Here is an 8,681-nt window from a genome sequence, read left to right as displayed (position 1 = left end):
AGAAGGAAAACTTACTGCTATTTTAGCACCCAGGATTGCCACTCATGAGTTGTCCTGGGCACCATTCCAATAGCGACATTAGTAGATGTCCTAGTCTAAATTTTAAGAACTTCCCTTAAAATGTATGTAGGTCAAAACCCAGAGGTGACACAGAAAATATCTGATACATTCCTTTAAATGAAAGGGAATTGCTGAGAAACCAATTAAAGAAAGAGAGGCTGGTGTTGTACTTAAACATTTTCTTAAGAGCAAGTAAAGGATTTATGTATTAATTGAATCTCTGTTGCAAAGAACATGTCACATTTCCTAACCAAAATTTTCAATTAGTCTCCCAACTCAGTAAGGTTTTCCTGTTAATGGATGATGTCTCCCTCTTATTTAAGAAATTAGACTGTTTCCAACTTTGTCTTCTTTAGTGTATAAAACTCTTTTTTAAACATCTCACCAAAACACTGACAAATAGCACACAAGAGGTGAAATGCTATCAATCTAAAAGGAGTGACTCAGTTAAGAGGAGACCTTGACCCCCAAACATCAAAACTGGAAGCATGTTTCTGAATACATAAACAGAAGAAATGTAAGGAAGAACATGGTAGAAATAAATTCTGAGGTTAAAGTAAAAATGAAACCATTATTTAGAAAATTGGGCCAGAAATATAAGTATTGGATCCGAGAATACTTGAGAACTCGGAAATTCCTGCAAAGAAAGAATTAACCTGCTGTGCAAGAATTTCACTAACATCAGTTTATTTATTGGGTAGTCAGAGATACAATAGAGTCAGAGTCCTGTTTTTTTCTTTTTTTTTCAGTTAACAGTGATGTGTAGGGTTAAGGTGAACAAGATTGCCATCAACTCAAAGATTCTGCTCCCTGGCCATGAATAAAGCTAAAGTCAAATGCTGAAGATAAAAAAGAGCTAAACCTAGATATGTATATTTGCCAAATTTTTAGAGTAGACTGTAAGAGAGATAATCATCTTAAGATAAAAAGAAAAACTTAGATGAAGAATTATCATGGAAGACCTGAAAAAGATATAATTAAAAAGTTTGTCTAACCATAGACATAAAGGAGAAAAATAAAGACGTAGTAGAACTTATCTATTCATAAAATCAAGCTGATAGACACAGGCACAACTAATGCAAAAGCTTGTTTGAATATGCTACATTCAGCCATGACAAATTCCTCAAAGCTTTTTATTTATTTGGCTTTTTCTTTTCCCTCTCTCTTACAATGGTAACGCATAAGGAACATATGGAACTTATGCCTTTGCAAGTGCATTTACTAAGTAAAGGCTTATGGGTGGGATCCATTTTGCATAATAAGGTGCCTACCCAAAAAGCTAGTTATCTAAACTCTCCTTAGTCACTTGAGAATTCCATGTAATTAGTGAGGTGTAGAGAGCTATTCAGCTCGACCTAAAATGTAGGTTTTGAATCATCGAATACCTGACAAGAGACAACGATGTGAAAAGTTTCTGGTTAACATTACCTAAAAACTTCATTTGTAGTTTTTATAATAACTAAGTTCAAAACTAAGAAGTGGTTTGATTTGGGCTTTTGGGTTGAGGTGATTCATAACGTATTTTTTCTGACCCAGCAAGGAAAGAGATCTACCAAAATTCCTTGAAAATTAAATTTTTGTTCAGACATAGTATGTGGTTATCTGAACATGACATCTGAGCTTATTCTTTAGATAATTACATTTGAACTAGTACTTTGCAGACAACGGCAGAAAGAAACACCACCATTTTTCATCAACTCCATCCTAAAGTACATGTTCACATCTATAAGTGGGAACAGATCTGTTTTGCCTTGTTAGCCACAGAGGAAGACTGGGGGTATTCTTAGAATCATAGAATACCCTGAGTTGGCAGGAACCCACAAGGATCACCAAAGTGCAACTCCTGGCCCTGTAGAGGACCACTCCAAGAATCATATCACTGACTATCTTAAATCAAAATGTTTAAAATATCAACATTTATAATTATAATTATGTTAGCACTAGCAAAAACCCTTAAAAATCTTGAAACACTGAAAAATTAAACATATAAAGGAATGGGATGTTCTAATTTTTCAAGTCATAATTTCAGATGCAAAAGCTATACTGTTTTTTTAGACTTTCAGTTAAAATCCAGCTAGCTCTTTGGCTACCTCATCTTTAAAATATTTATTTATATTTAATTAGAAAAAATATTTTTATGCGCTTAATCACTAAGATTTTCACTGTATGTACACTGTATGCACTGAAAAAAAAGACTGATAACGATCTTCCTCATCAGTAAACAAAGAAAATAAGTGCTAAAGCATTTTCTTTAAGAGAAAACAAAGTTACTCATAATTTTTGTAGGTTTTTTTTTTCTCAATAGAGAGCACAAATGTAACATATCATGGTAACAGGAGTCATGTTTGGATTTTTTTTTATAAAATAACCATAAATTAATTTTCAAAGCTCAAATGCAAAAATACCAACAAAAGAGTATATAACTAAATTGAACTTTGTACCACATGTCACTTAAGAAAGAATGCTGTCTCTCGAGGAGGAGAACTTAAAAGATTAAGTATATTAAAATTCCTCCAAGTTTATAGGTCAAGGTTTTCTGTGATTTAGTCTTCCTTCCCTGCACATTTTGTTGCATGTCTGTTGGACTAAGTGGTGGAGAAAAGCACTTCAGAATGAAAAAAGGTGCTGAAAAACTGGTACTTTTTTTCCTAATAAATTAGGTTTGGTTTCCAAAGAAATATCACTATACCTTACTCACATATCTTCCTACATAGCAACAGAGATAATGTATGTTTCTAGATGTTCTATAAATCCACAGATGCCGTAACAGATACTATAGCAGTTACAACTATCTTCATAACTCTGGTGCCAACATTCGTACTTGAAAGTGCTTCTGCGGGTGTTAAGTAATGCACAGTTACAGGTAGCAAAACTAAATCAATAAAATAAAAAAAATACATTTAACTGCACTTTTTATGTTATTTACTGACGGTGAAAGGATTACATTAAAAACAGAGTAAATTAGATAGGAAGAGACCTTTAGAAGTTGTGTAGTTCAGTCATTCTCTGGAAACAGGGGCAACCCAGAACAAGATGTTCAAGGTCCTGTATAGTTCAGTGTTGGAGAATGGGATTCCAGAGCCCCTACCAACAAGCTGCCACAGTGTCTGATTATTGTTAGAGTGAAAAAAAAATCCGCTTAGATAGTATAAATTTCCAGTTTTACCACTTGTGTCTCTTCCTTCTCATCTAGTTGCTACACACCTCTGAGAGTCTGGCACCATCTCTTATTGTCAGACAGCTTTACAATTCCCTCCCAAAGCTGTGCCTTTTGCAGTCTGAGTAAGACTTGTTCCATAAGCATCTCCTCGCAGTGCAAGTCCTCCAGCCTCTAACTCTCTCGGTGGCTTCCACTGAAGTTTCTACAATATGTCAATGGCTTTTTTGTACTGGAACAACCCAAAATTGCAAATAACAAGCTTCCTTGCTAACCGTTGAATCCCATGGTTCAACCTATCAATGCATCACGTCTTTATGATCTTTCAAATAATTTTTAAATCACATGGTCATTTACAACTAAATACGAAAGAATAACATTTAGAGATATTACATTCTTTGAGTTTTTAGAGAATTTTTTTTGTTCTGTTTGTTTGTGAAAATGATTGGCCAGATAACAAATAGAAACTCCACACTTTACACACTGAAGGAAAACGTACAGCATCAGAAACTATGTAGTGTAATGATTTTGAGGTATATACCTAAATGTGTTCACAATCAAAGCTAAAATTTCTCTACAAATGAATCTATTAGCATACAACATGAGGGATCATCTACACCACTTTCTCTAGTATCCTACTACTGCTAGGAAGTAGGTAAACTCTTTATAACTGAAATATTCCACCTTCAGATAATTACACTTGCCCTGCCTTTTTGCAAAACTTTTTTATAAAACTGCAGGCTGTGAAGAACCCATATTGGAACATAATCTTGGCAGGATCTGTGACTCCATGCAGGACCCACACTGGAGCAGGTTGTTCATGAGGGACTCTACGCTACGAATAAAATCCATTCTAGACCAGCTTGTGAAGAAATGCAGCCCATGGGAAGGATTCACTTTGAAGAAGTTCATGAAGGGTGGTATCCCAAGGAAGGGGTTCCATGATGGAGCAGGGACATAGTGTGAGGATGAAAGAGCAGTAGAGACAAAACATTATGAACTTATTGCAACCCCAATTCCCCATCCCCCTGCAGAACTTGAGCGAGGGGAAGGTAGAAGAGGTAGGAGGGAAGTTGAGACTTGGAAGAAGTGTGCTCAGAGGGGAAAAATGTTTTCAGATTTTTCTTATTTCTCATTATCCTGCTTAAGAGGGGAAGTGAGGGGAGGAGAGGAGAGGGGAGGAAAAGATTTCAATTGGAAGGGACCTACAGTATCATCCAGTCCAACAACTTGGACAACTCCTAGCTGATCAAAAGTTAAAGCATATTATTAAGAGCATTGTCTCAATGCCTCTTAAACGCTGACAGGCTTGGGATCTTTACTTTGGCAATAAGTTAGATTGATTTATCTAAATCTGCTTTGCCTGTGATAGTAACTGGTCAGTGATCTCCCTGTTCTTAACTTGATTCATTGCCTTTTCATTGTATTTTCTCCCCCTGTCCTGCTGATGGAGGAGTGCTAGAGTGGCTTGATGTGCACCTGACATTCATCCAAGTCCAACAACACTCTTTCAGAATCTTTATTCTCTGAAGGTGGAAGTCATCTTACAAACTCCAGATAACTTTTTCCATTAAACTTAAAAATACACAGCTATGCTGTAAGGATGCCAGAGTTCAAAACTTCAAGAAAGAAGAAGGACTGTAATCAGGCTGAGCTGTTGATGCGTGATTCTTTATGTGGGAATAAATGTAGGAATCATTAAGCCCACTGGAGCAATGCCCAGATTAAATATTCAGTGAGAATTTATTCAATCTTTTCAAATCATATGGAAGGATCTGTGCAGTTACATACACAAATTTTTGGGTTACTTTTGAAATAATAAGCATTTATTCAACGTAAAACTGACATCTCACCTTTAAATACTTACACAATGGCCTCAATTCCTGCTATACAGTGTAGTAATGATAGAAAAGATAATTCTGTCCAATAAAACAATTCAATAACAATGGGGCTATGGAACTGGAACTAGTCTTGGTTTTGTCTTTTTTTTCTTAATTGAAACAGGATCTTTGAGAAAAAGTTTGAAGGACAATTCAACAGGTAAAAGTATTTGGTAAGCTGGACTAATGAGAATATAGGCTAATCCAAATCACAGTGATATCAGTGAAAAAAAATCTGATTTCAGCTCATCAGTTTAATGTACTTTGTTTTACATTTACTAGAAAAAAACAGCAGAAGGAATAATTCTTAAACTATATACCAACTGGCATCCTTTTCAAAAAAGCAATTTGGCAAAATCTGCTTGTAACAACTGTATTACTAGGATGAGAATCACTGGTCAGGTAAGTAGTTTGCAATGAATAATCCAGCCAGCCTTACATCTTAATATTCTCATAAATACATACTCCCTACTGAGAATTAGTTTCATATTGCATGCAAAACTGAAAGTACTAGGTATTGGTGAGAAATCATCATAATGTACCAGGTAAAAGGAAATTACAGACAAAAATACTAACTATTCCTGACATTATTAAGAATAGTTTTCAAGTAACGATGTGGAGTGGAATAATATAGTAAACAAGTACAAATGTTATTTTAATACTATACTAATTAGTTATTCTTTATATTCTATACCCTGTATATTCAAATAACTAAACTGTCTTATCCAGACACTTATTTCACTTTTTTTTGTATTATTGTAACATGTGTATATTTCCTTTTCTTTGACCTTAAGAGAAAAATATTTCTGTCACCGCACATGGAAAAATGAGACATCATATGTATAGTCTATATTACCAAATGATAGCATACTAAAGGAAAAATATTTCATATGTATGTGCATTTTGAATTTAGTGTGCATTTTTAATCTTTTGATTGGAGATACAAAGTTTAGTCTTCAGAGTACGTCAGTTCAACACAAGAGAGGATGAACTAAGAAAAGGGAATTTGCAGTTCCTGATACTGTGACCTAGCTTTAGCAGTAAACATAAATGTACTCCTTCCTTAAGCATTGTACAGATGAGGGCATCAACATGCATAGGGTGAGAACTCTCTTCCGCAGTCTGGAGCTGGAAATAATTCAGATTCTCTCACAGACTGACTTACGCATCTCATTTTTCAGACTAATACTCTACAGACATATAAGGAATTCAAAATCTTGCAAAGCCTTCATGTAAGCACTCTTTTCTCCTGGTTCTGTTTTCTCATTTCTTGTTCCAATATCTCTTTCAAAAAACCAAAAAAGCAACTCCCCCCAAAACAAAGCAAATGAGCAAACCCTCTCCCAAAGTGCCAACTGTTTTGTTCTTTCCCTTCTTCATAGCTTATTACAACTAACATCAACATCACATGCATATTTATATCTGTGTTATGTCTCTATTTCAGAATTGCTTTCTGAAAACCTGGTTCATCCAAACTGAAATCTCTCCTGCTTTTCTGACACCTCTGAGTAGATGTTTTGGCATCACATCTGTTCTGACATAACAAGAGATGCCATACTTTCTCTCAAGAATGCTTCTCTCCTATTCTCCTCACTGTGGCAAAGTGTAAGTACCGTCAGCAAGACTCCTACCTAATTATTCCATTTGAACCTCTGTGTCAATTTTCCTATCCAGGTTATTTAGGTTTATGTAACTATCTCTGGTATTCGTTTCTCCACGAAAATAGGGAGAAAAGCAGGCTTTACAATACATGATTTTTGATAAAACTAATAGATAAGCATCACTAAGCACCAGACTTTGTTACATACTTTATTCCATCCCTTGAAAAATTCTTGAGCCTGTTGTTATTTAATCAGACTTCTCTTGTAAGAGTAGCCCACTTTGATAATATCATTTTTCCTCTTTTCATTCACCATTTTCTGTCATATTTAACAAATAGATTCTGTTCTCTCTCAAGGTCCTTCAACACTTATCTTCCCCTCATAAACCTACACTCTTTAAATACATTGCTCTTTAATATGTCACCTCTTGCCCCCAATCCTTTAGTGATGCTAGCCTCTCTCATCCACCTGTTAAATTTTCAAGAAAGCATGATGGTGCTTTCTCTCCTGCAGCACCTCAGGCTGAATAAGGACTCACTCTAAGTTTTTTTTCTTATGTCATTTCAAAATGTATGTTTGTTGTGGCCCATATCCCACTCCACACAGATAACAAGACAAAGTAAACCCAACCAGAAACCAAGTAGGCAACAGTTAGACAAACGGTGCACTGAGACCTCATATACTGCTGAATGGAACAGGTTGACTGTTTAACTGCTTGTCTCCCATCTGTCTATTTATCTGTTATTTCTTCTTTTCTTAGACAATGAATTCTTTGAGGTGGAGACTGTCTTTTGTTTTTTCTTTAGTTAAGCAGCTCTGATTTTTGTTATTGCTAGTAGAAGGCAGAAAGCTCTGCATTGGGCATGCAGGTTCCTAGGATGTACTGTGGCCTGAGCAGGTTTCAGCTTGCTTTAACACTTTGCTGGTGTCAGAGTGATTTTTTCCTCATGTACTTTACCTTCAGCTCTGGAAACACCATTGTAACACTCAAAAGCTTGTAATCTGCAAAAAGTGAATGTGCCAAACACAGGGAGTTAAGCAATTATGGCTAGCCCAATTAATATTTTAATAGTTGAGTAGTTCAAATTACATACCAAAATAGATTTCAAGAACTGTACAGTTCACATTTTTATACAAAAACACCTATACGCCCTTGCTGGTGCCCGACCCTTTCCCCAGCGTGGGCCTCAGCCTGCCTTGGTCCTTGTGGTTTGAACTGTCCCTGCCAAGCTCCAATCCAGGAGGGTGGTGAGAGTAGGGTAGGTAAAGCCCTCAGCAGCCCCAGATTTCATCCCAAGGGAGGAGTGGCCTGCTCATGGTCATGATTCCTTTCTCCTTTTTTTCTACCTGGAGTCCATGTGGCCTTTTTTCATACTCTTTTAACCACAGCCTCATCCTTCCCTTGGGCTGCCAATGGGATTTCCCTTGCTAAGAGCAGAAATTGCATTTGCTGTGCTATGCAATATGGTAGTATTGATATTAGCACTGCTAGAACTGGTGGTGGTAGCAGGAGTAGTGGTAGTGCTAGTAATGGTAGTAGTAGCCATCTTATTATAGCCATCAAATACTGATGTCGTAAAGTAGATTTTGGCATCTGTTCATGACATTCAAATTGTAGTGTGAATTACAAAGTGCTGTACGGTTTCAGGATGAAAAAAATCCTGTAAAACCCAATAAAAAAATTAAACAAACCCCAGTAATGATAATTGTTATCTTAGTCCTATATTTTATAGGAATAACATAAAAGGAAATCTTTTTAATAAAATCAGAAGTGCTAAAAAATATGTAGCAGTATTTCTTGACTAGGTTTTTTTTGTTCTAGGACAATGTACTTAAACCAGTATAAAAATATATCTAACTTTTAAAATAATCCATGTCCTCTTTTCTAAATTGCATAATATTAGGTCTTATACACCATGAATTTATAGAATGGTTTTCCTTGTCTTCAGAAATATTTTTGTATTAAAATTTTGTGTATTATCA

This window comes from Corapipo altera, unplaced genomic scaffold, assembly GCF_003945725.1.
Source record: "Corapipo altera isolate COAL_440 unplaced genomic scaffold, ASM394572v1 2, whole genome shotgun sequence".
Lineage (NCBI taxonomy): Eukaryota > Metazoa > Chordata > Aves > Passeriformes > Pipridae > Corapipo > Corapipo altera.
The sequence above is the reverse complement of the archived record's forward strand: the minus strand, read 5'-3'. Positions refer to the sequence as shown.